This window comes from Capra hircus, chromosome 8 (assembly GCF_001704415.2).
Source record: "Capra hircus breed San Clemente chromosome 8, ASM170441v1, whole genome shotgun sequence".
Taxonomy (NCBI): Eukaryota; Metazoa; Chordata; class Mammalia; order Artiodactyla; family Bovidae; genus Capra; species Capra hircus.
Window position 1 is genome coordinate 48097671 of NC_030815.1, and position 26289 is coordinate 48123959.

Here is a 26289-nt window from a genome sequence, read left to right on the forward strand (position 1 = left end):
TTTCTAAAGCCAGCTTGAACATCTGGAAGTTCACGGTTCATGTATTGCTGAAGCCTAGCTTGGAGAATTTTGAGCATTACTTTACTAGCGTGTGAGATGAGTACAATTGTGCTGTAGTTTGAGCATTCTTTGGCATTGCCTTTCTTTGGGATTGGAATGAAAACTGACCTTTTCCAGTCCTGTGGCCACTGCTGAGTTTTCCAAATTTGCTGGCACATTGAATGCAGCACTTTCACAGCATCTCTTTCAGGATTTGAAACAGCTCCACTGGAATTCCATCACCTCCACTAGCTTTGTTCATAGTGATGCTTTCTAAGGCCCTCTTGACTTCACATTCCAGGATGTCTGGCTCTAGGTGAGTGATCACACCATCATCATTATCTTGGTCATGAAGATCTTTTTGTATAGTTCTGTGTATTGTTGCCACCTCTTCTTAATATCTTCTGCTTCTGTTAGGTCCATACCATTTCTGTCCTTTATCGAGCCCATCTTTGTATGAAATATTCCCGTGGTATCTCTAATTTTCTTGAAGAGATCTCTAGTCTTTCCCATTCTGTTGTTTCCTCTGTGTCTTTGCATTGATCAATGAAGAAGGCTTTCTTATCTTTTCTTGCTATTCTTTGGAACTCTGCATTCAGATGCTTGTATCTTTCCTTTTCTCCTTTACTTTTCACTTCTCTTCTTTTCACAGCTATTTGTAAGGCCTCCCCAGACAGCCATTTTGCTTTTTTGCATTAATAAGGCCCAGATTTAGCTTCCTCATAGATTATATGAGCTTCTGACCTCAGCTCACCTCCAAGTTTTTGGCAATTTCATGGGTATCTCATTTGAGCTCAGAAAAGATCTGCACGTGTTCTAATTTTGTGTTGCTACTTGTATTGTAGTTCTTTAGCACAGCCACTGTGGCCAGGACCCTCAGTGGGAATACTGCTTCCTGGCAGTCCTGCTCCACAGCTGTCTGAACATTTCTGCCAAATGTCACCCTGTGCAGTGCATAGATTGGGGACATGTTCTTCTATCTAAGTAGCAATTTGGTACCTGGTGCTATTGTGTATGCAGTGTGTCTCATAGGCTTCTCATCATAATGCTTTAGCTTTCACTTCTCACCCCAGCTTCTCTACAGGTAGTCCCTGTCAGGGAGAGTGGATAGTAGACATTTTGTTATCTTTCTTTTCTACATCACTCCTTTCTCTGTACCAGATGGCCATGAAAAACATTGCTGCTTTCTTTAGTGTGTGTTTGGGGCAGGGTGGGAGGGGATAAGTTCTAAGTGACAGACAAATACACCTCGGGGTTAAGGATTTGAGCGAGTTACCAATATATGCTTGTGCTCACCTTCGATACATCATTAACTTTTTAATATTAGTAAAACCTTTTATATCAATTAGAATGCTTTGAGCTTCAAGTAAGTATTTCTAATGTCTTAAACAAAAATGACATTAATATCTTCCATTCTACAATGTGCTCTGGATGAATGTCTATTGTAAGATTGTCTGTTTTATTTACTAGTATATCCTTAAAGCCTAGGACACCTGGCATTAGTAAGTGCCCAATAATTTTTTTTTTAATGAACAAGTTAATGTCTTTGCAGTTCTCTGGCTTTCTTTCACAAGCAGAAGATAGCAGCAGCTGTTCTAAGCATCGTGTTTAACCAAAGGAAGAATAAAAAACACAGGAGGGTAAGACTCTCTCCACATGTACCTTTTCTAGCAGGCCTTTCCAAGAAGACCTTAGCTGACTTCCTATTTTTCATTGCCTAGAAATAGTTTACAAGCCCACCCTAGACCAATGTAAGAGCAATATGAGATTGTCATAAATGACTTGTCAGTCTTGATTCATCTGATGAGACTGAGCACTTTGCAACCTAGACAAAATAGTTGGAAAGGAGAGAATGCCTGTTACATAGCTAACCAAGAGAGTCTGCCATTTTCTTTCCAGTAGTTCTAAGCCCAATTTTTGTATTTGTTTCATTTCCTCACTTGCAGCATATGCTGGTGATTGGAATAAAATAATCGACCATGTCCTCATTTCTAAGAGTTTTCTATTAGGTAGAAGTGGCCGGAGTATCTGGTCTGTGTATTTTCTGAATGAAGGAAAAAACCCCAGCAATCTGGATCTTTATCATCCTTGGAAATTAAAATATAGCAAGTTCCTCCAAGTTGGCCTCTCTGACTCTCACCTCTTTCTGCTCTAATCCATCTGCCTCACAGCCAACAGAGTGATTTTTTAAATCCCAAGCATGATGGTTTAATTTTTCTGCTCAAACATTTTTGATAGCTCTCATTGCTTCTCATCTCATTAGTATCACAAACAGTGCCTTCACAATGAGTCTTGACTCTTTCTCTCTCTCCAGCATCATCTTCAGCTTCCTTTTCTTACTCTCTTCAGCTTCATTTTGCCATGAAAGTTATTCTCACATATCTGCCTATTACAATGGTTGTCCCTCTTTCTGGAATATCTTTCTCATTTTGTCTGCCTGGTCATGTCCATTTTATGAGCTTTCCTTGATAGCTCTGGGAGTCACAGATGCAAACATCTGTAGTTGTCAGGTAAATGAGTGAGGTGAGGTGAGGTAGGTATAAGGAAGAAAGTGCTTCTGCTCATTGAACTTAGTGTCATGGAGATAATAGGGAGTTGTGGAGATTGGCAAACTGAAGAACATGTGGTAAAGACTGGCTTTCATTACTCACCTTCAGAAAATTGCTGTCATGATGGAACATAGGTCTTCATTTCCAAATATTCCAACCACTCCAGAGAAGCCAGAAATGAGTATATTATTTGAAATCTTCTAATTTTGTATATTTAGAACTTTAATTTTTCAAAATATTGTAGACTAAAACCAAGCCGGGTAGAGTGGGCCATCGGTTTTTCATCTCTGCCTTGGTTATGTCCTTCTTTGAGCATCCATAATATAGAAAATTGCTGAGTGACAGTTATATAAATTTCAATTTGATGCATTGATCCTGCTATCAGTGTAGCATGTAATACAGTGAAGATGGTTATTTGAGAATCCCTTGAGCAGTTCCATAAACTTTGGGCACAGGATGTCAGACTTCTTAATTCCTTCCCATGACACACAATTATTGATTTTTAGGGCCTTCATCCCCATCTCTTCCTGTGGTGGAGAACACTCCTAACTTGTACAACTTACAGTATGGGACAAAGCTATGTTGGGGGTTTTTGGGATACTCCCAGTCCCATTTAGAGGCAGGGAGCTCCTCTGCTCTAGGCACATACTCTGTCTGTCCCACTCAGCCTTGGGACATCACTGTGGCTTCCAAGAACATGGTGCTCAGTAAGGAGACATCCATCTTCGGGGTACAGTGTGAGAGCAGAAGCAGGTCCTCGCCAGTGGTGGAACCACACCCTTCTCCTGGTGGTCTGGGGGAACCCACTTCTTCCTGGAGTTGGGCCACTCCTCTTCTTCAAACTCTGGAACATTTTCCTTTTCAAACAATCTAGATTTTTGCATCCCTCTGCCTGGATTTTGAAAAACAAAGACATCTTAAGAAGGAAGAAAAAGCTTAGCCCTTAAGAATAGAAACTTGGGTCCAACTTTTGAGACTTCAAATAAACCATTGCACAATTTAAATATGCTTATCAACTTATAGCAGTAGAATATCAATAAATCATGATGCTACATTTGTTTACACAAAAACCTCCCTTACATTGTGTAGCTCACACACTTAACAAGGTGCCTGGCACTTTGTAGGTTCCATAACAATTGATCAGTGAATTGACCTAAGTATACCAGGTTTATACTGAGAAAGAAAATGTTGGAGAATTAGAGGGAAAGAGAAAGAGAGTGGAGAGGGAGCTAAAGAAGGAAGATAGACAGGAGGGAGAGGAATGAACAATTATTGAGTACTGTTCATATTTTGGTTCTTTGAAACCAAAGAGCCATTGCATTTTATTGCATTTAATCCCAAGAAAAATAGTCATATAAACATTTTTATCCATATTTTACAGGGGAGGACTTGAAAGCTGAGTGAAAGGTCAAGTAATATACCAGGGTAACTGGGTTTCTTAGCAGCTGAGTTGGGATTTAGATTGATCTGTCTCTCATTCCAAAGTCCTACTGATTGCTACCCTTGTATCACTCTCTGTCTGTCCAAGTAGTCCCACCTAAGCTGGTGGTACTTGAGACTCTAGTGGAAGCTGCCTGCATTTAATAAATTTAAGGTAATATAAAACTTGCCTATTATTTACCCTGGAGTGAAACAAAGCCAGGCTTGAGAGTTGGTTTCCACTGAGGACACCAGCCCTAAGAGTTGGTTTCCACAGAAGATAAATGTGATTGTAGCACAGCATGGCTTCTACTGTGTGCCTTCCATTAACCAGTTCTGTGCATTTGAAAGGGTCTGAACTCAGTTTTCTAATGGAAGTATTCCCTTACTACAACCTAAGAACTTTTTCTGATAGGAGGCCTTTTACTAATGCCAGCGGGTTTTCACTGTGAGCTCTTAAGAGGACTCAGCATTGGGGCTCTCATGATGTCCACAAGAAATTATACAGGATTATGCCTCTAGTCGAGGAAGAATGTCTTGTATCCCCAGAATGTTCCAGACAGACAAGAACTCCTCGGTCTTCATCACTCTAGGGGACAGCTCATGCCTTCCTTTTGCACCTTCTTTCTTTTCTATGCTTCCTTGATGTCTCAGTGTCTACAGAAACTAAATTATAATTTGTGCCAGCTAAGATAGCTCTGTATATAAAAGTCTGATTAGTTTCACTCCAATGTTGCTAGAATTTCTTTTCTGTGGTGCCCAGTTTACAGCGTGAACCCAGGTTAAGAGAGAATGAGTTGATCCATTACTGGTATATTAATAGAATGGCAATTCAGACAACACATTCAAGCATCCCCCAAAACGAAGGATTTTTTGAATGAAGGCTTCTGAATTTGCATGATTTATAAACTTGGGCTAGTTATGAGGGAAGTCAGCCAGAATTAAGAAAAATTATGGGTTATAGTTTAACATACTAGAAAGAACATTTGTTATCTCTATTATTTTCCTCTAAGAAATGAAATTAATTTGGTCTAAAATACTTCCAAATTAAGATTACCCAAGTCTGTTTTTATATGTAGAAGCTTAGCATTTTTGGCTGTTAGGATCATTAACTTATATTCAACACTACAAAATTGTAAAATATGGACAATTCTCTTAAATAAGCCAAGACCTTCAATACGATAGAATTTTTTAAAAAATCAGAGATTTTTGCAAACATAAATAACAGCCAGCCTGAACTGCTTGAAATGGGGGAGAATGCACATGAACAGGTCTTCTGATGACAGCAATGGCTACTATTGTGTGCCAGTGCTGTACCACAGGATGACCCTAAGAGGCAATAATTCGTATTCTAACTTTTCAGCTAAGTTACAGCTTTTGAGAAGGCTAAACAACTGGCCCAAAGCCACACAACTAGAAAATATGAGAACCCTGGTTCAAGCTGAGCGGGCTTGTCACAGACCTTTGCTGCTAATGCCCAGTTTACACTGTTTTCATTTTAGAATGAAATGAAAGATTTTAGAGTTGTGCTAAGTGCTAAAGATCTTAGAGTTGATCTAGTCCAGTGCTTCTCAAACTGAGTGAACATATTCCTTAAAAAACAAAACAAAAAACCTCATGTGGATTCACAGTGTTGACATAAATTATTTTTATTACAAGAAGCTTGAATACAACAAATTATTTTTACTATAAGAAACTTAAATACATATAAACTATGTACCTTTTGTGCCCATATTTCTTATATAAGCCTCAAGTCAAGCCACATTACAAATTAGATATTAATACCAAGAAAATTACAGAACCAATAAAATTTAAATTAATAGCATTAACATGACAGAACGTACCTTTCTACTGAAACTAAATTCCCAGACTAGCTTTAAAAATATCAAAAGGTATCTGCTAATCACTATGGTAGATAATCAGAGTCTATATCAATGGGTTGTTCATATAAATGTAATGTTTAGAATGTTATTAATAATTTCAAGGCAGTGAGAGATGCTCACATGCCAATTTTAATGGGGCCAGTTACAACTCTGTATAAATTATCTTAGTTACTTGAAGGTAAGTTTAGCCTTCTGCCTTCCGGGAAATCTACATTAAAGAATATTTGATTGGATTATCTCTGGAATGTGAAACTAAAATGTACTCATTATATATTAACTGCCTTGCAAAATGATTCTTAAACTATTGCAAACTGATCTAGAGGGTACCAGAAAGCAGATTCTCTTGGGTTCATCGAATCTAGATTACTGCTGTGCAACGTGATGGCTTAGTGCTCAGCCTACCTTCTCTTTGCAGAGTTTTGTGTGCTGACTAAGGATAGTGTTATCAGCTACAACAGGTGACTGAATGTTGAGTTACTGAACTCAGTAAAAGTTCGCTCCTCACTCACAGTCTGGTCAGGCAGCCTTCTGTATTCAGGGACGGGTCTCCTTCCATTGTGTGGCTCCACCTGTCTTCTGTCCTCAGTGGTCTTCCTGTTCAGCTGGCAGATAGGGAAAGAGAACAAAGGCTATAAGTGCTAAGGGAGGAAAGTGGGTGTTTATGTGGGTCCAAAGTGTAAACAGCACCTATAATTTCTGTGCAGTCATGCAGCCACACCCAAACACAGCAGAGGCTAATAACCTTCACACACAGCCGTGTGCTGAAAAAGGGAAAGGAAACAATAAATATACAGCTGAATATTTCCTCATTATAAAAAAAGCATAATTTTATTTATTGAACCAGAAGTTCTTAGATGAGTGAAATTATAAACACAAATATGAAAGTAGGTCCCATAATGATGTATGGTGACTAGATTAATGGCTATCCTGATGATCTACATATTCTTAAGCTAATATTTTAGATTATCTCTGAAATGAAAACATTAAGTGTAAAAATTGTCTGAAAACTCGAAGACTTGTAAGAATATATATATGATCCTCAAGGTCCATACATCCTAATTTTAGAACCATCACCCTTAATGAAATTTCCATTCTAGTCTGGCTAGCATGCTTCATGATGCCTGTTCATTCACCATAATTATTCCTGGTCCTGGACTCTTATTTATGCAAGGTACCTGCCTAGAATATTCTACCCATTTCTTTTTAGAAATTTATCAAACTCCTACTGAAACTTGGCTTATGACCCTACAACTCTAGGAAGGTTACCCAACTTTCCTGTCATCCAGGATCTCTGATTTGGCAGGACTCTCATTCAGAACCAAACATTTATTCATAATCATTATTTAGTTTATGAATATATGACTTATCTCATCAAGTGATTTCCTAACCAGAGCCTGGAGGAGTTTTTTTACTCCACAAAAAAAAAAAAAAAAAAGAGAAAATAAAGATAGAATACTGTTTTTTTAATAAATTTTTACTGGCATATAGTCATTTTACAGTGTTGTATTAGTTTTTGCTGTACATAAAATAGAATCAGTTACACATATACATATATCCACTCTCTTTTAGATTCTACTCCAGAATACTGTTTTTTTTTAAAGATTTAATTCAATCTCCAAAAATTTTTCTCCAGAGTACATATTTTCTATTTTTTTAATGATAAAATGACTTTGCATTTATAAAATGATGCTTTGAAATATACAGAACAATTTTTGTCTTTTTCTTTGTTTCTCTCTCCTAATGAAGAGGCTAAACTCAGGAGAGGTGAAGTAACATTCTTAAGCTTGCGTTGCAGGTTCAGTTCAAAATGTTTCAGTTAGGATATCATGGACAACAAATAACAGGACACTCAAATGAAACTCAAGTGTTTTAAACAATAAGGAAACATGTGAAGAAGTCCCAAGGAAAGGCTTCAATGCAGGGTTAATTTATTCAGTGGCTCAGTGATGTCATCAGGGGTCCAGATTCTTTTCATGCTTCCTGCTTAGCCATCTGCAACACGGTGGCTTTGATTTCAAGATGGTACTCACGGTTCTAGATGCCGTAAGCAGATGCGCCTGTGATTGGCAACATGAGAAGAGATGGTCTTTTTCTGTGTTTTTCTTTCTTTTTCTTTTTTTTAGGCTGTGCTGTGTAGCATGAAGGATCTTAGCTCCCCAATCAGGGATCAAACCCGTGTTCCCTGAATTGGGAGCATGGAGTCTTAACCACTGGACCACCAGGGAAGTCCCTCTGTGTTTTTCTTTTGTAAAAATGAGGAAAACTTTCACAGAGGTTACCAGCAGACTTCTCCCTCAACTCACTGGCTAAAAATGTGTCACATGCTGAGACCCAAACCAATGACTGTGGAAAAAGGGACGGGGTAAACGTGATCAGTTAGGCTGTTTAGGGTCATCTTCCCTGGGGAGTAGGGCTTCCCTGGTGGCTCAGACATTAAGAATCCACCTGCAATGCAGGAGACCTGAGTTAGATCCCTGGATTGGGAAGATCTCCTGGAGAAGGAAAAGGCTACCCACTCCAGTACTCTGGCCTAGAGAATTCCATGGACAGAGGAGCCTGGCAGGCTACAGTCTGTGAGGTTGCAAAGAGTCTGACACAACTGAGCGACTTTCAATTTCCCTGAGGAGTAGAAAATGAAACAAAATTGGGTTCTGTGAACTTAAGAGAAGGGGGAGAAATGATTGTCAGCAAACAATCTTTAGGGCCTTCTATCCCACACTGATGGAGAAGGCAATGGCACCCGACTCCAGTACTCTTGCCTGGAAAATCCCACGGATGAAGGAGCCTGGTGGGTTGCAGTCCATGGGGTCGCTAAGAGTCGGACACGACTGAGCAACTTCACTTTCACTTTTCACTTTCAGGCATTGGAGAAGGAAATGGCAACCCACTCCATTATTCTTGCTTGGAGAATCCCAGGGACGGGGGAGCCTGGTAGGTTGCCGTCTATGGGGTCGCACAGAGTCGGACACGACTGAAGCGACTTAGCAGCAGCAGCAGCATCCCACACTGATAGACTGATTCTAGGGTTCTACCTACTACACAAAATACTGGTTGAATTAATAGAAGTGAAAATACACTTGTAGGAGAAAGATATTTAGAATGTAAATTAAGGCATTGAGAGAAAGAAAACTGATTTCTCTTTTGTTTCTTTAGTACTGTTAAATACCTCTATAATTGATCACAATGCACATTTATATGAGCCGTATAGAAACTCATCCTTCAGGCTTTCTTATGGTGCTATAAAGACGAATGAGCTTTGTGAAGTCATACACCATAAACATGCTTTTATTAATTATTACAGCTTCATTTCTAAAGAGCTGAGAAATTTCATGAAAAGAAAAATGAAAACCTAGGAGATGCATAAAAAAACAAACAATTGCACAGATTTTTAAAGCAGCATTTTCCCCAAAATACATCAGCACAATATAAAAATATGAAAAATGTTCAGCTTCACTACTAATCAAAGGAATGCAAATTAGTGTGAGAAATATTTTCACTCATCAAACCAGGCAGTTTTTTTCCTAAGCTTGATATTAGAGGTTCAGTTAGTTCAGTTGCTCAGTCCTACTCTTTGTGACCCTGGATTTCAGCACACCAGGCTTCCCTGTCCATCACCAACTCCCGGAGCCTACTCAAACTCATGTCCATTGCGTCGGTGATGCCATCCAACCATCTCACTCTGTGATCCCCTTCCCCTCCTGCCTTCAGTCTTTCCCAGCATCAGGGTCTATTCCAATGAGTTAGTTCTTTGCATCAGGTGGCCAAAGTATTGGACTTTCAGCTTTAGCATTAGTCCTTCCAGTGAATATTCAGGACTGTTTTCCTTTAGGATGGACTGGTTGGATCTCCTTGCAGTCCAGGGGACTCTCAAGAGTCTTCTCTAACACCACAGTTCAAAAGCATCAATTCTTTGACACTCAGCTTTCTGTATAGTCCAACTCTCACAGCCATACATGATCACTGGAAAAACCATAGCTTTGACTAGATGGACCTTTGTTGGCAAAGTAGTCTCCGCTTTTTAATATGCCGTCTAGGTTGGTCATAACTTTCCTTCCAAGGAGCAAGCGTCTTTTAATTTCATGGCTGCAGTCACTATCTGCAGTGATTTTGGAGCACAGAAAAATAAAGTCAGCCACTGTTTCCATTGTTTCCCCATATATTTGCCATGAAGTAATGGGACCAGATGCCATGATCTTAGTTTTCTGAATGTTGAGTTTTAAGCCAACTTTTTCACTCCCCTTTCACTTTCATCAAGAGTTTCTTTAGTTTTCTTCACTTTCTGCTGTAAGGGCAGTGTCATCTGCATATCTGAGGTTATTGATATTTCTCCTGCCAATCTTGATTCCAGCTTGTGCTTCATCCAGCCTGGCATTTTGCGTGATGTACTCTGCATATAAGTTAAATAAGCAGGGTGACAATATAAAGCCTTGATGTACTCCTCTCCCTATTTGGAACCAGTCTGTTGTTCCATGTCCAGGTCTAACTGTTTCTTCTTGACCTGCGTGCAGATTTCTCAGGAGGCAGGTCAGCTGGTCTGGTATTCCTATCTCTTTCAGAATTTTCCAGTTTGTTGTGATCCACACAGTCAAAGGCTTTGGTGTAGTCAATGAAGCGAAAGTATGTGTTTTTGAGAGGTTGGTGGGTATATAAGAAAATAGACATTCTTATATACTGATGGTGATATTTTAACTTGCTGCATCCTTGCTGGTTGTCATTTAAGCAGTGTGTGACAAAGGGTTGTTTATTTTCCATCTTCACTAGACCTTAGCACTATTGAGTACAGGGACTATATTTGTTTCACTGAATGTCCCTGTTGTCTAGACCATTGCCTAATAATTGAATAAATATGTATCTAATATTTATTGAATGGTCACTAAATATTTGCTGCCTTAATATACAGATATTTTAAAAAGTAAGCATAGTATTTAACCTGGCATTAAGTTGCTAGGAATTTATATGAAAAATATAAGAATTACAAACCTAGAATCATCTATAAAGATGTTTTTCCCATTGTAATTTGCGGCTTCAATGAGAAAAAAATGTCAGTGGAGGAATAACATTTAGCATTTGTTGTTCATTGGCTCAGTCATGTATGACTCTTTGTGACCTCTTGGATACCCCATCCTTCACTATCTCTTGGAGTTTGTTCAAACTCATGACTGCTGAGTTAATGATGCCATCCAACCATCTTAAACCTTTCTGCTCCTGCCCTCAGTTTTTGCTAGCATCAGGGTGTTTTCTAATGAGTCAGCTTTTCTCATCAGGTGGCCAAAATATTGGAGCTCTAGCATCAGTCCTTCCCATGAATAATGAGGGTTGATTTCCTTTAGGATTGACTAGTTTGATCTTCCTGTTGTCCTAGGGACTCTCAAGAGTCTTCTCCAGCACCAAAGTTCAAAAGGAACAATTCTTCGGTGCTCAGCCTTCTTTATGGTCCGACCCTCACATCCATACATGACTACTGGAAAAACCATAGCTTTGACTAGACAGACCTTTGTCAGCAAAGTAATGTCTCTGCTTTTTAATATGCTGTCTAGGTTGATCATAGCTTTTCTTCCAAGGAGCAAGTATCTTTTAATTTCATGGCTGCAGTCACCATCCACAGTGATTTTGGAGCCCAGGAAAGCAAAATCTGTCACTGTATCCATTGTTTCCCCATCTATTTGCCATGAAGTGATGGGACCAGAAGCCATGATTTTGGTTTTTCTAATGTTGAGTTTCAAGTCAACTTTTTCACACTTCTCTTTTACTTTCATAAAGATGTTTTTTTAGTTCCTCTTTGCTTTCTGCCATAATGGTGGTGTCATCTGCATATCTGAGGTTATTGATATTTCTCCTGGCAATCTTGATTCCATCTGTACCTCATCCGGCCCGGCATATCACACGATGTACTCTGCATAGAAATTAAGTAAATAGGGTGACAATATACAGTCTTGCCATACTCCTTTCCCAATTTGATCCAGTCTGTTGTTCCATGTCCGGTTCTAACTGTTGCTTTTTGACCTGCTTCCAGGTTTCTCAGGAGGCAGGTAAGGTGATCTGCTATTCCCATCTATTTAAGAATTTCCCACAGTTTGTTTTGATCCACACAGTCAAACGTTTTAGTGTAGTCAATGAAGCAGATGTTTTTTTCTGGAATTCTCTTGCTTTTTCTATGATCCAGCAAGTATTGGCAGTTGATCTCTGGTTCCTCTGCCTTTTCTAAATCCAGTTTGAACACCTGAAAGTTCTCTGTTCAGGTACTGTTAAAGCCTAGCTTGAAGGTTTGAGCACTACCTCACTAGCATGTGAAAAGAGTGCAGTTGTACAGTAGTTTGATCATTCTTTGGCATTGCCCTTCTTTGGGATTGGAATGAAAACTGACTTTTTCCAGTCCTGTGGCCACTACTGAGTTTTCCAAATTTGCTGGTATATTGAGTGTAGCACTTTAACAGCATCAACTTTTAGGATTTGAAATTCCATTACCTCCTCTAGTTTTATTCATAGTAATGCTTCCTAAGGCCCACTGACTTCACACTCCAGTATGTCTGGCTCTAGGTGAGTGATCACACCATAGTGGTTTTCTGGGTCATTAAGACCTTTTTTGTATTATTCTTCTGTGTATTCTTGCCACTTCTTCTTATGCTCTTTTGCTTCTGTTAGGTGCTTGCCATTTCTGTCCTTTATTGTGCCCATCTTTGCATGAAATATTCCCTTGGTATCTCTAATTGTCTTGAAAAGATCTGTAGTGTTTCCCATTCTTTTTTTTTTTTTTTTTCTCTATTTCTTTGCATTGTTCACTTAAGAAGGCTTTCTTGTGTCTCTGCTATTCTTTGGAACTGTGCATTCAGATGAATATATCGTTCCCTTTCTCCTTTGCATTTCACTTCTCTTCTTATGTTTAAGGGATTAGTATTCTAAAGGTTAGCACACCTAGATGATAACAGCTAATAAAAAACATTGCAGAAGGTTATTTAATAACATTGAAGGTGTTGGTAAAAGTATATTATCAACTCAAGAAAGGTTTTAAAATAGCTTGATCCTTTTTGTTAAAAAAATATGGTAAAAATGCTAAGAGAAAGTGCTAGAAAAGTATATACAACAAAAGTGAACACTAATTATTTAATTATGATGGGAATATACATGATTCTCTTTTTTGTGTTTTTTATACTTAATGTATATTGTTTTGTAATAAGGAAGGAAGGAAGAAGAATCACTCGTTCAAGTGATTTAAAAAAAAGCAACTCTCTCCATTTGATTACTCCTGATGCTGAAGCTGAAACTCCAATACTTTGGCCACCTCATGCGAAGAGTTGACTCATTGGAAAAGACTATGATGCTGGGAGGGATTGGGGGCAGGAGGAAAAGTGGACGACAGAGGATAAGATGACTGGATGGCATCATCGACTCGAAGGACATGAGTTTGGGTAAACTCCAGGAGTTGGTGATGAACAGGGAGACCTGGCGTGCTGCGATTCATGGGGTCTCAAGGAGTCGGACATGACTGAGTAACTGAACTGAACTGAATCAAATATTATTTTATTTTTCTAATAATGGCTTGGTAAAGATATATACTTTATCAATCAAACTAAAGATAAATAATCATTTTGCAGTATTTTTATGGCAGATTGTGAGATGTTTTCCCGCTGTGACTTCTGCAGCAGATTTTTAAATGATATTTTAAAAATTACCAAGAAGAGTCACAAATGTCTGTATAAACTGTGAAATCATATCCTTTAGTTATGACCCTCAAAATTTAATCTATTGTATTTGAAGTTAAGCTTAGACTTTGCATATCTCATACTCAAGAGCAGAAACTTAATGTTTTAAAAAGCTGCTTTTCTGCTTCTCTCTCTTTGCCAGTGCTATTTAAAGAGCAGTTAAGCATACTTATCAATAGGATGTATGAATCATATCATTAATTATGAGCAACAGCAATACTTTTTTCAAAGATGTACAGCATTTTTTCTTAAGCTTTAAGCAAAACAGCATCTTTATGCATTTGAATGATGTTAAGGGCTGTTAAGAAGCAGTGGAGTCTTTTTTTGTTTGTTTTGTTGTCAGTCATTGTAGATGAAAAGCAAATCAAGTCACCATTAACATAAAACATAACATTTAAAAAATTTATTTAATTGAAGGATCATTTCTTTACAATATTGAGATGGTTTTTGCCACACATCAACATAAATTGGCCACAGGTATCCATGTGTCGTCTCCATCCTGAACTGCCACCCCGCCCCCCTAGTCCTCGCTCCACACTCCATCCCTCCAGGTTGTCATAGAGCACCAGCTTTGGGTGCTCTGCATCACACTTCAAACTCACACTGGTTATCTGTTTTACATGTGGTAATGTACATGTAATTCAATGCTCTTCTTTCAAATCATCCCACCCTCTCCTCCCACTGAGTCCAAAAGTCTGTTTTTTACATCTGTGTCTTCTTTGCTGCCCTGCACATAGGATCGTTGGTACAACCTTTCTAAATTCCATATATATGTGTTAATATATGGTATTTGTCTTTCTCTTTCTGACTTACTTCACTCTGTATAATAGGCTCTAGGTTCATCTACCTCATTAGAATTGACTCAAAAACGTTCCTTTTTGTAGTCAAGTAATATTCCATTGTGTATGCATACCACAACTTCTTCATTCATTCATCTGCTGATGGACATATAGATTGCTTCCGTGTCCTAGCTGTTATAACTAATGCTGTGGTGAACGTTGGGGTACATGTGTCTTTTAAAATTCTGGTTTCTTCAAGGTATATGCCTAGTAGTAGGATTGCTGGGTCATATAATTTTATTCCTAGTTTTTTAAGGTCTCTCCATACTGTTCTCCATAGTGGTTGTATCAGTTTGTATTTGCACCAAAAGTGTAAGAGGGTTAGAGGGTTCCCTTTTCTCCACATCCATTCCATTATTCTGATCAGTGTGAGATGATACCTCATTGTGGTTTTGATTTGCATTTCTCTAATAATGAGTGATGTTGAATATCTTCTCATGTGTTTATTAGCCATTTGTAAAAACATGACATTTTTAACATGACTCAGTTGATGCACAATATTTATGCCCAGTAACAAGCATGCTGCTGCTGCTAAGTCACTTCAGTCGTGTCCGACTCTGTGCGACCCCATAGACTGCAGCCCACCAGGCTCCCCCGTCCCTGAGATTCTCCAGGCAAGAACACTGGAGTGGGTTGCCATTTCCTTCTCCAATGCATGAAAGTGAAAAGTGAAAGTGAAGTCACTCAGTCGTGTCTGACCCTCAGGGACCCCATGGACTACAGCCTTCCAGGCTCCTCAGTCCATGGGATTTTCCAGGCAGGAGTACTGGAGTGGGGTGCCATTGCCTTCTCTGAATAACAAGCATAAATAAACTTATTATCACTAAGACATGATTCACATTCCCTAACATGTTTTTTCAGAGAAGGCAATGGCACCCCACTCCAGTACTCTTGCCTGGAAAATCCCATGGACAGAGGAGCCTGGTAGGCTGCAGTCCATAGGGTCGCTAAGAGTCAGACACGACTGAGCAACTTCACTTTCACATTTCACTTTCATGCATTGGAGAAGGAAATGGCACCCCACTCCAGTGTTCTTGCCTGGAAAATCCCATGGACTGAGGAGCCTGGTAGGCTGCAGTCTATGGGGTCGCACAGAGTTGGACATGACTGAAGTGACTTAGCAGCACAAGCAGCAACAGCAGCAACATGTTTTTTTGTGGCCTAACTTCAGCAGCAGCCTCCAGGTAACTCCCTGATTCTCCATGATAGATATTTACATTTTTTCTTGTTCTCATCAAGCCTGTGCTTTCACAAACCTGTCCCTTAATACATCGACACTTGCATCAGGCAGAAAATGACTATTTTGCTCCACTGAAACTGCAGATTTATCCTTCTTAGCACCCACCATTCCACTTTCCTTCCTACAGTGAATTCCTTTATCTGTTATTGTATCTCATCTTCCCCTGCCTCCTCAGGACTATACTCCACAAATTAGCTTTCTTTCCTACATCTTCAACTCCGACTTCAACCATAGGCATTTCAGTTCATAAGTAGCACATGAATAGCATTAATAAAATGGCAATTCCCCATTTACTCAGCAGCCTGTACTGGGCAGAGAGTTGAATCTATTAGCTTGTTACTTTCAACCTCTTTGTATGGTAGATATTGTTTTCCATATTATGCAGATGATGTAACTGAAGTTCAGAAAGGTTAAGCACCAGCTAAGATTATGTAACACACATGTGGTAAAGTTTGGATTCAAACCAAACTCTGTCTGATTACAAGATTATATCTTAATTTTCTGTTATTCTGCCCTTTTTTTGTCCCTGAAAAACTCTCTTGGACTCAATTTCTATCGCATTGTAGACAGAAAGACTTGTCCTCACACCTCAACCCACTGCAACTTGGCCTGTGCGTCATTGTCAATAGCATTCTCATAAAGCCTGAAGGTCTTCTGAGTCATCTTCACAACCTGACTTGTAGTAGCTTTTGACTCTGTTGCCAGCTCTCTCCTTGAAGCATTTTCTTCCATATAGACTTTTGACAGCCTGGAGAATATCTATTTTATTTTAAAAAGAATCTATTTTAAAAAGATTCCTATAGTGATATGGAAGTTTAGTGATACAGATGTTTCTCATCTGGATATAGTGATATAGATTATGTAGTGATATAGATGTTTTTCAACTCTTTCAACAGCAAGATTTACCAGCAGGTTCATGGCAGAATTATGAACATTAGTGTTGCTTGGGTGAAGGTGGGAGAGAAATTTCAGGGCAGGGTAATATCTTGAATTCAAAGCACTTAGATTTCTCGGTGTTCTAAGAGTAAATGGGCTCAAGTCTCATTTTTTCTAGACCCTAGAAATGTCTTTGTCCCAATCCTACCCAAAGTCCTAATTCTCAACTATAACTTAAAGGAAAATTATAGATACATAATGGACATGACTTTTCTGTGAATTAGGAAAGTAAAGAGCAAGTTCAGGAATGTTTTTCAATAAGGGAGGGACCTTTAAAGTATCCTGACTCTGATTTACTTGATTTTGTAAACCCAGCTGAAAGAAGTGGTATTTCTTTTTTCTTTTTTTTAATTTTTATTTTTACTTTATTTTACTTTACAATACTGTATTGGTTTTGCCATACATTGACATGAATCCACCATGGGTGTACATGAGTTTCCAATCCTGAACCGCCCTCCCACCCCATATCATCTCTCTGGATCATCCCCGTGCACCAGCCCCAAGCATCCTGTATCCTGTATCGAACAAAGACTGGCGATTCGTTTCTTAAGAAGTGGTATTTCCTCTGAAAGAAAAGAAAGTGAAAGTTGCTCAGTCTTGTCCGACTCTGCGACCTCATGGACTATACCGTTCATGAAATTCTTCAGGGCAGAATACTGGAGTGGGTAGCCTTTCCCTTCTCCGGGGATCTTCCCAATCCAGGGGTAGAACCCAGGTCTCCCACATTGCAGGAAGATTCTACTGGGCTCCTTAGTACCTAGTTCATTTATCCATCCATCCATCCAGCCAGCCAGCCATCTGCCCACCTGTCTGTCTGCCTAGCCATCCAGTCATCTAATAAACTTTTTTTGTTTTTTTAAGGAAAATAAATCTTCTATAGTCCAGACACTGTGCTGGGTTGTCTAAGGAATGTTGGTGACTTATAAACTTCCCAAATGTTGTGTAGTGATAGGCCAATGGCATCTCAGCCTTAAGTCTGACCGCATCTGCTTGTCCAGTTAGAAGATAGTGAGGAACTCATTAGTTCTTTTACTCCCTGTTTTAAGTTTGTTGTATAACTGCCTGATGTTTTCTAAGAGTATTTGGGTCTCTCTTTAAACAAACTGTTGGCCTGTGATAGGCCAGTTCAAGGAGAGCATACAAAGTCATTCCTAGGAAATTTCCAGAATAAAAAATTCTCTGTGATCCTGATGATTCAAACTGGCCATCTGTCTTATTCAAAGTCACTGGGAACTATGTTGCATCCTAAATTTTCATTCATTTATTGTCTGACTTAGACTGATCTTTTAAAAACTTCATGGCACTTGTTATCACTTTCTTTCATGTTGGAGTAAAGTACAGTTTATGTCCTTTAAAAACAAAACAAAACAAAACATTGAACCAGGTGGAATGAAGATTGGTTTTTAAATTTAAACCGGTTGATGGGAAAATAAATCTTTATGAAATGAACACCAAAAAAGATATGAAAGTAAATCTTTCCTAGAAGAATCTACAACATGTCTTTAGGTTTAATTGTTCTTTCCTTTTTAGGCTCATGCTTGGGCATTCTCTCAGGTTATCCACCTACATCAGATCAAATGAAACAATGGTGTATGAGGCTGGCCTCTTATGCACCACCATTCTGTGCAAAAAGAAGGCACTGTCACTGTCAACTTATGGCCTAAGTAGTCATTTCCTTCAAAAGATATTAGATGATTTTCCTCATTATATATCTGTTTATCTTTTACTTTGGCCTGATTGTTCTTTTTTGAATCTACATGTAACTGCAAACCATTTAGTAGAGAGGACTTTTTGAATCCTGTCTCTCAATTCTAACAACTATCTTTCTTGATGGATTCACTTGAGACAGAGACTTTCAGATTTTCCTGTTTAACAGTTAACTGGATTTTTGTTATTAGTTACCCACATCTCCACAGAGAAACAACTTTTGATAAATGGAAAATAACTTTATATCAGAAGTTAATAAATGTAACTGGCTTACAAGTGACTAGGTAAGATAAATGAGAGTGGTATGGCAGCCTCTCTACCTGCCTATTACACCCATATCATCCTTGATGTATTTACAAAGCTATCTGTATGACTAAGTGAATGGCAAATGACAAATGTGTTTATTTACCATTCCATGTTCTCCTAAATAAGGGGTTCAAATATTGGAGTGGTACACTGTGGCAGGGTTGGGGTGTGTTGGATGGCTTTCTTGCCATTCTGAAAGATCTGCTTTACATGGGCAGTCTCTTTGCTAACTGCAATAGTAATAATGATAGTAATTAAAAACTACTACCATTTTTGGAGCACTTACCATGTGCTAGGCATTTTATATACATTGTCTTCACAACAACAATGGAAAATAGATGTTATTATTTGCTTTCCAATGTAGTTTTGTGTGTGTGTGTGTGTGTGTATATATATATATAGCATGTGATAAGCCTATAATATTGATATAATTCCCTGGTGGCTGAGGCAGTAAAGATTCTACCTGCAATATTGAAGACCGGGATTCAATCCCTGGGTTGGGAAGATCCCCTGGAGAAGGGAATGGCAACCCATTCTAGGATTCTTGCCTGGAAAATTTCATGGACAGAAGAGCCCAGTGGGCTACAGTACATGGGGTCACAAAGAGTTGGACACGACTAACATTTCCAGTGGTATAATTAGAGGGGTTATTTGCATTAGGAGTTTGACAGCTCCTTGTAGGAGTTCTTTATCAGTTGTCAAGCCAGCTCTAAACCCTCATAAAAGTCTTGTGAGACAAGTTGGCAGCCAGCATCTTTATATAGGCAGGGCTTGAGCCCGATTCAGTTTTTTGCCTAGCACCTATGGTCAACAAAAGAGTCCGAAAAGCAGTACTTGGATGCAATCTCAAAAACGATCTCTTCGTTTCCAAGGCAAACCATTCAATATCACAGTAATCCAAGTCTATGCCCCAACCAGTAACGCTGAAGAAGCTGAAGTTCAACGGTTCTATGAAGACCTACAAGACCTTTTAAAATTAACACCCAAAAAAAGATGTCCTTTTCATTATAGGGGACTGGAATGCAAAAGTAGGAAGTCAAGAAACACCTGGGGTAACAGGCAAATTTGGCCTTGGAATACAGAATGAAGCAGGGCAAAGGCTAATAGAGTTTTGCCAAGAGAATGCACTGGTCATAGCAAACACCCTCTTCCAACAACACAAGAGAAGACTCTACACACGGACATCATCAGATGGTCAAAACAAAAATCAGATTGATTATATTCTTTGCAGCCAAAGATGGAGAAGCTCTATCTCCAAAGTCAGCAAAAGATAGCAAAAGTCAGCAAAAACAAGACTGGGAGGTGACTGTGGCTCAGATCATGAACTCCTTATTACCAAATTCAGACTTAAATTGAAGAAAGTAGGGAAAACCACTAGACCATTCAGGTATGACCTAAATCAAATCCCTTGTGATTATACAGTGGAAGTCAGAAATAGATTTAAGGGACTAGATCTGATAGATGGAGTGATTGATGAACTATGGACGGAGGTTCGTGACATTGTACAGGAGACAGGGATCAAGACCATCCCCATGGAAAAGAAATGCAAAAAAGCAAAATGGCTGTCTGAGGAGGCCTTACAAATAGCTGTGAAAAGAAGAGAAGTGAAAAGCAAAGGAGAAAAGGAAAGATATAAGCATCTGAATGCAGAGTTCCAAAGAATAGCAAGATGAGATAAGAAAGCCTTCCTCAGTGATCAATGCAAAGAGCTAGAGGAAAAGAACAGAATGGGAAAGATTAGAGATCTCTTCAAGAAAATTAGAGATACCAAGGGAACATTTCATGCAAAGATGGGCTTGATAAAAGACAGAAGTGGTATGGACCTAACTGAAGCAGAAGATATTAAGAAGAGGTGGCAAGAATATGCAGAACTATACAAAAAAGATCTTCACGATCCAGATAATCATGATTGTGTGATCACTCACCTAGAGCCAGACATCCTGAAATGTGAAGTCAAGCGGGCCTTAGAAAGCATCACTACAAACAAAGCTAGTGCAGGTGATGGAATTCCAGTTCAGCTATTTCACATCCTGGAGATGATGCTTTGAAAGTGCTGCACTCAATATGCCAGCAAATTAGGGAAACTCAGCAGTGGCCGCAGGACTGGAAAAGGTCAGTTTTCATCTCAATCCCCAAAAAAGGGAATGCCCAAAATGCCCAAACTCACGCACAATTGCACTCATCTCACATGCTAGTAAAGTAATGCTCAAAATCCTCCAAGCCAGGCTTCAGCAGTACGTGGACCATGAACTTCCAGAGGTTCAAGCTGGTTTTAGAAAAGGCAGAGGAACCAGAGATCAAATTGCCAACATCTGCTGGATAATCGAAAAAGCAAGAGAGTTCCAGAAAACCATCTATTTCTGCTTCATTGACTATGCCAAAGCCTTTGACTGTATGGATCACAATAAACTGTGGAAACTTCTGAAAGAGATGGGAATACCAGACCACCTGCCTTGCCTCTTGAGAAACCTATATGCAGGTCAGGAAGCAACAGTTAGAACTGGACATGGAACAACAGACTGGTTCCAAATAGGAAAAGGAGTCCGTCAAGGCTGTATGTTGTCACCCTGCTTATTTAACTTCTATGTAGAGTACACCATGAGAAACACTGGACTGGAAGAAACACAAGTTGGAATCAAGATTGCCGGGAGAAATATCAATAACCTCAGATATGCAGATGACACCACCCTTATGGTAGAAAGTGAAGAGGAACTAAAAAGCCTCTTGATGAAAGTAAAAGAGGAGAGTGAAAAAGTTGGCTTAAAGCTCAACGTTTAGAAAACGAAGATCATGGCCTCTAGTCCCATCACTTCATGGGAAATAGATGGGGAAACAGTGGAAACAGTGTCAGACTTTATTTTTTGGGCTCCAGAATCACTGCAGATGGTGATTGCAGCCATAAAATTAAAAGATGCTTACTCCTTGGAAGGAAAGTTATGACCAACCTAGATAGCATATTCAAAAGCAGAGACATTACTTTGCCAACAAAGGTCCGTCTAGTCAATGCTATGGTTTTTCCAATGGTCATGTATGGATGTGAAAGTTGGACTGTGAAGAAAGCTGAGTGTTGAAGAATTGATGCTTTTGAACTGTGGTGTTGGAGAAGACTCTTGAGAGTCCCTTGGACTGCAAGGAGTTCCAACCAGTTCATTCTAAACAAGATCAGTCCTGGGTGTTCTTTGGAAGGACTGATGAAGCTGAAACTCCAATACTTTGGCCACGTCATGCGAAGTGTTGGCTCATTGGAAAAGACTCTGATGCTGGGAGAGATTGGGGGCAGGAAGAGAAGGGACAACAGAGGATGAGATGCTGGATGGCATCACTGACTAGATGGACATGAGTTTGGGTGAACTATGGGAGTTGGTGATGGACAGGGAGGCCTGGCGTGCTGCGATTCATGGGGTCACAAAGAGTCGGACATGACTGAGCGACTGAACTGAACTGAACTAACTCATTTGTAGAATGCAGTACATGGTAATAAAAATAAAACAGTGAAAAACAATACAACCAGGATAATACAAATTCACTTCTCAGATTAGGTGGGGTCTCACTGGATTTCCTTCTAGGATATCTGAAGTATGTCCTTATCAGGCAGTGAGAAATGAAATAAAATTATAAGAAATTTTACCTTTCTTTTGATTAAAAAATTATTCAAACTTTCAATAGAATAGGCCAGCAGCTTCTCCCCAGGAGTAAGTCAGAGAATAAGTCAGGCAGAGCTGGAGTCTTCACTGGTTGCTGCGCTTCTCCAGGCATGCTGGTCTCAGGACAGTGAGCTTGTTTTCCACACTCTACCTCCACAGCCATGGGCATCCTCCCGCTTTGCCCACAATCCTCAGGTAGCACTAATCACCACCTCTCTGCTTCCAGACCAAGTTAGGACTTGTTGGCACATGGGATGAAGTCAGGGAGTCACAGAAGACAAATTACTTGTTGGGACCCATGGGGGACTCATGGTATCCGTCACAGTATATTTGCCATCTTCCTGTATTCTGGCCTTCACCCCTATGGCTCTACTGATGTGATATCGCTAGGGGCTTGGAATTTCCCAGGTGTAGGGAAACAGATTAATACTTTACCTAGCTCACAGTAGATGCCATTTAAAATCTACTACATTAGGGTATTTAACTGTGAGAAATGTGACTACAAAAGCGAATATCTGTTAGTGAAATCTATATGAGATGCTAAATCTTAATCAGAGAGTTGCTTGGAGAGCATTAAAGTAGGGCAGGGGAATTAGCATAATGAGTTGAATACTTAAAGATCCCAGGTCATGTTAGTCTGACACTAGGACTCTTGTGGCCACCAACATGGGAAATTCTTAAGCCACAGCATTTCTGTCCCTGGAAGTTTCCTGACCTAATAAGACTATTGCCTGCCAGAAACTGTTGGGTGATGCTTGAAAGTATTTCCCCTGGGCTCTGGCACCTCCCCAGTGCACTGCACTGAGCAGGCACTAAGAAAAAGAGAGTTAAACAAGCCACTATAGCGCATAGGTAAAATTAACTTTAATCCTGTATTCACCTTGGGAAGTGAGCATATTTCTGAAATAAGATGCAAAGTAGGTTTTTTATTCATCTATTTATAGGATAAAGGTAGTAGTTTAAAATAAGCCAGAAAAAGAAAAGAATAGGAGTGGTTGGGTGTGGTGGGGTTCAAGTCTTTATAGTTCTTTTTATTTCATTTAATGGCTTATTTATGTAGACGAGAGCTGTTTAAAAAAAACAAACAGATATTTCTAGAAGGTTTATATCTCCCTCATATTTAAAACTTCAGTTCAGTTTAGTCACTCAGCTGTGTCTCTTTTCAACCCCATGGACTGCAGCACACCAGGCCTCTCTGTCCATCACCAACTCCCAGAGCTTGCTCAAGCTCATGTCCATTGTGTCAGTGATGCCATCCAACCATCTCATCCTCTGTCATCCCCTTCTCCTCCTGCCTTCAATCTTTCCCAGAATCAGGGTCTTTTCCAGTGAGTCAGTTCAAAGTATTGGAGTTTCAGCTTCATCATAAGTCCTTGCAATGAATATTCAGGACTGATTTCCTTTAGGATGGACCTGTTGGATCTCCTTGCAGTCCAAGGGACTCTCAAGAGTTGTCTCCAACACCACAGTTCAAAAGCATCAATTCTTTGGTGCTCAGCTTTCATTATAGTCCAACTCTCACATCCATACATGACTACTGGAAAAAGTTCACGGTTCAGATGCTGTTGAAGCCTGGCTTGGAGAATTTGATGATTTCTTTGCAGGCATGTGAGATGAGTGCAATTGTGTAGTAGTTTGAGCATTCTTTGGCATTGCCTTTCTTTGGGATTGGAATGAAGACTGATCTTTTCCAGACCTGTGGGCACTGCTGAGTTTTCCAATTTGCTGCCATATTAAGTGCAGTGCTTTCACAGCATCATCTTTTAGGATTTTAAATAGCTCAACTGGAATTCCATCACCTCCACTAACATTGTTTGTAGTGATACTTCCTAAGGCCCACTTGACTTCACATTTCAGGATGTCTGTCTCCGGGTGAGTGATCACACCATTGTGGTTACCTGGATCATGGAGATCTTTTTTGTATAGTTCTTCTGTGTATTCTCCCCACCTCTTCTTAATATTTTCTGCTTCTGTTAGGTCCATACCATTTCTGTCTTTTATTTTACCCATCTTTGCATGCACTGTTCCCTTGGTATCTCTAATTTTTTTGAATAGAGCTCTGATCTTCCCATTCTATTGTTTTCCTCTATTTCTTTGCATTAATCACTAAGAAAGGCTTTCTTATCTCTCCTTGCTATCCTTTGGAACTCTGCATTCAAATGGGTATATCTTTCCTTTTTTCCTTAGCCTTTAGCTTCTCTTCTTTTCACAGTTATTTGTAAGGCCTTCTTAGATAGCCATTTTGCCTTTTTGCATTTTTTTCTTGGTCATGGTCTTGATCCCTGCCTCCTGCACAATGTCACGACCCTCTGTCCATAGTTCTTCAAGCACCCAGTCTATTAGATCTAGTCCTTTAAATCTATTTCTCACTTCACCTGTATAATCATAAGGGATTTGATTGAGGTCATACCTGAATGGTCTAGTGGTTTTCCCTACTTTCTTCAATTTAGGTCTGAATTTGGCAATAAGAAGTTCATGATCTGAGCTACAGTCAGCTCCTGGTCTAGTTTTTGCTGAGTGTATAGAGCTTTTCCATCTTTGGTTGCAAAGAATATAATCAGTCTGATTTCAGTATTGACCATCTGGTGATGTCTGTGTGTAGAGTCTTGTGTTGTTGGAAGAGGGTGTTTTCTCTGACCAGTTCATTGGCAAAACTCTTAGCTTTTGCTGTGCTTCATTCTGTACTCCAAGGCAAAATTTGCCTGTTACTCCAGGTATTTCTTGACTTCCTACTTTTGCATTCCAGTCCCCTATAATGAAAAGGACATCTTTTTCTGGATGTTAGTTCTAGAAGGTCTTATAGGTCTTCATAGAACCATTCAACCTCAGCTTTTTCAACATTGCTGGTTGGGACATAGACATGGATTACTGTGATATTGAATGGTTTGCTTTGGAAATGAACAGAGATCAATCTGTCATTTTTGAGATTGCTTCCAGGTACTGCATTTTGGACTCTTTTGTTGACTATGATGGATACTCCATTTCTTCTAAGGGATTTTTGCCCCTAGTAGTAGATACAGTGGTCATCTGAGTTAAATTCACCCATTCCAGTCCATTTTAGTTTGCTGATTCCTAAAATGTTCACTCTTGCCATCTCCTGTTTGACCGCTTCCAATTTGCCTTGATTCATGGACCTGACATTCCAGATTCCTATGCAATATTGCTCTTTATAGCATAGGACTTTACTTCCATCGCTAGTCACATCCACAACTGGGTGTTGTTTTTGCTTTGGCTGTCTCTTCATTCTTTCTGGAGTTATTTCTCCACTGATCGCCAGTAGCATATTGGGCGCCCGCTGACCTGGGGTGTTCATCTTTCAGTATCCTGTCTTTTTGCCTTTTCATACTGTTCATGGGGTTTGCAAGGCAAGAATACTGAAGTGGTTTGCTATTCCCTTCTCCAGTGGACCACATTTTGTCAGAACTCTCCACCATGACCTGTCTGTGTTGGGTGGCCCTAAACAGAATGGTTCATAGTTTTATTGAGTTAGACAAGGCTGTGGTTCATGTGATCAGATTAATTAGTTTTCTGTGATTGTGGTTTTCATTCTGTCTGCCCTCTGATGGAGAAGGATAAGAGGCTTATGGAAACTTTCTGATAGGAGAGACTGACTGAGGGGCAAATTGGGTCTTGCTCTGATGGGCCATGCTCAGTAAATCTTTAATCCAATTTTCTGTTGAAGGGCGGGGCTGTGTTCCCTCCCTGTTATTTGACCTGAGGCTAAACTATGGTGGAGGTAATGAAAATAATGGCAGCCTCCTTCAAAGTTCCCATGCACACACTATTACACTCAGTGCCCCCAACTCTGAAGCAGGCCACCACCGACCCATGCCTCCGCCAGAGACTTCTGGACACTCACGGGCAAGTCTGAGTCAGTCTCTTATGGGGTCACTGCTCCTTTCTCCTGGGTTCTGGTGAGCACAGTGTTCTGTTTGTGCCCTCCAAGAGTCTGTTTCTCCAGTGTGTAAGTTCTGATGGCTCTATGATGGGGTTAATGGTGACCTCCTCCAAGATGGCTTATGCCATA

At 39.7% G+C, this 26289-nt stretch overlaps 1 long non-coding RNA gene across 1 annotated transcript in view; it reads right to left on the bottom strand.

The window, feature by feature from the left end:
• LOC102170604 overlaps positions 5676-26289 on the bottom strand; it is a 254976-nt gene continuing 234362 nt past the window's right edge. The window contains exon 3 of the long non-coding RNA XR_001295977.2: positions 5676-6492. This is a non-coding gene — a long non-coding RNA (uncharacterized LOC102170604). The remainder of the gene's footprint in view (positions 6493-26289) is intronic.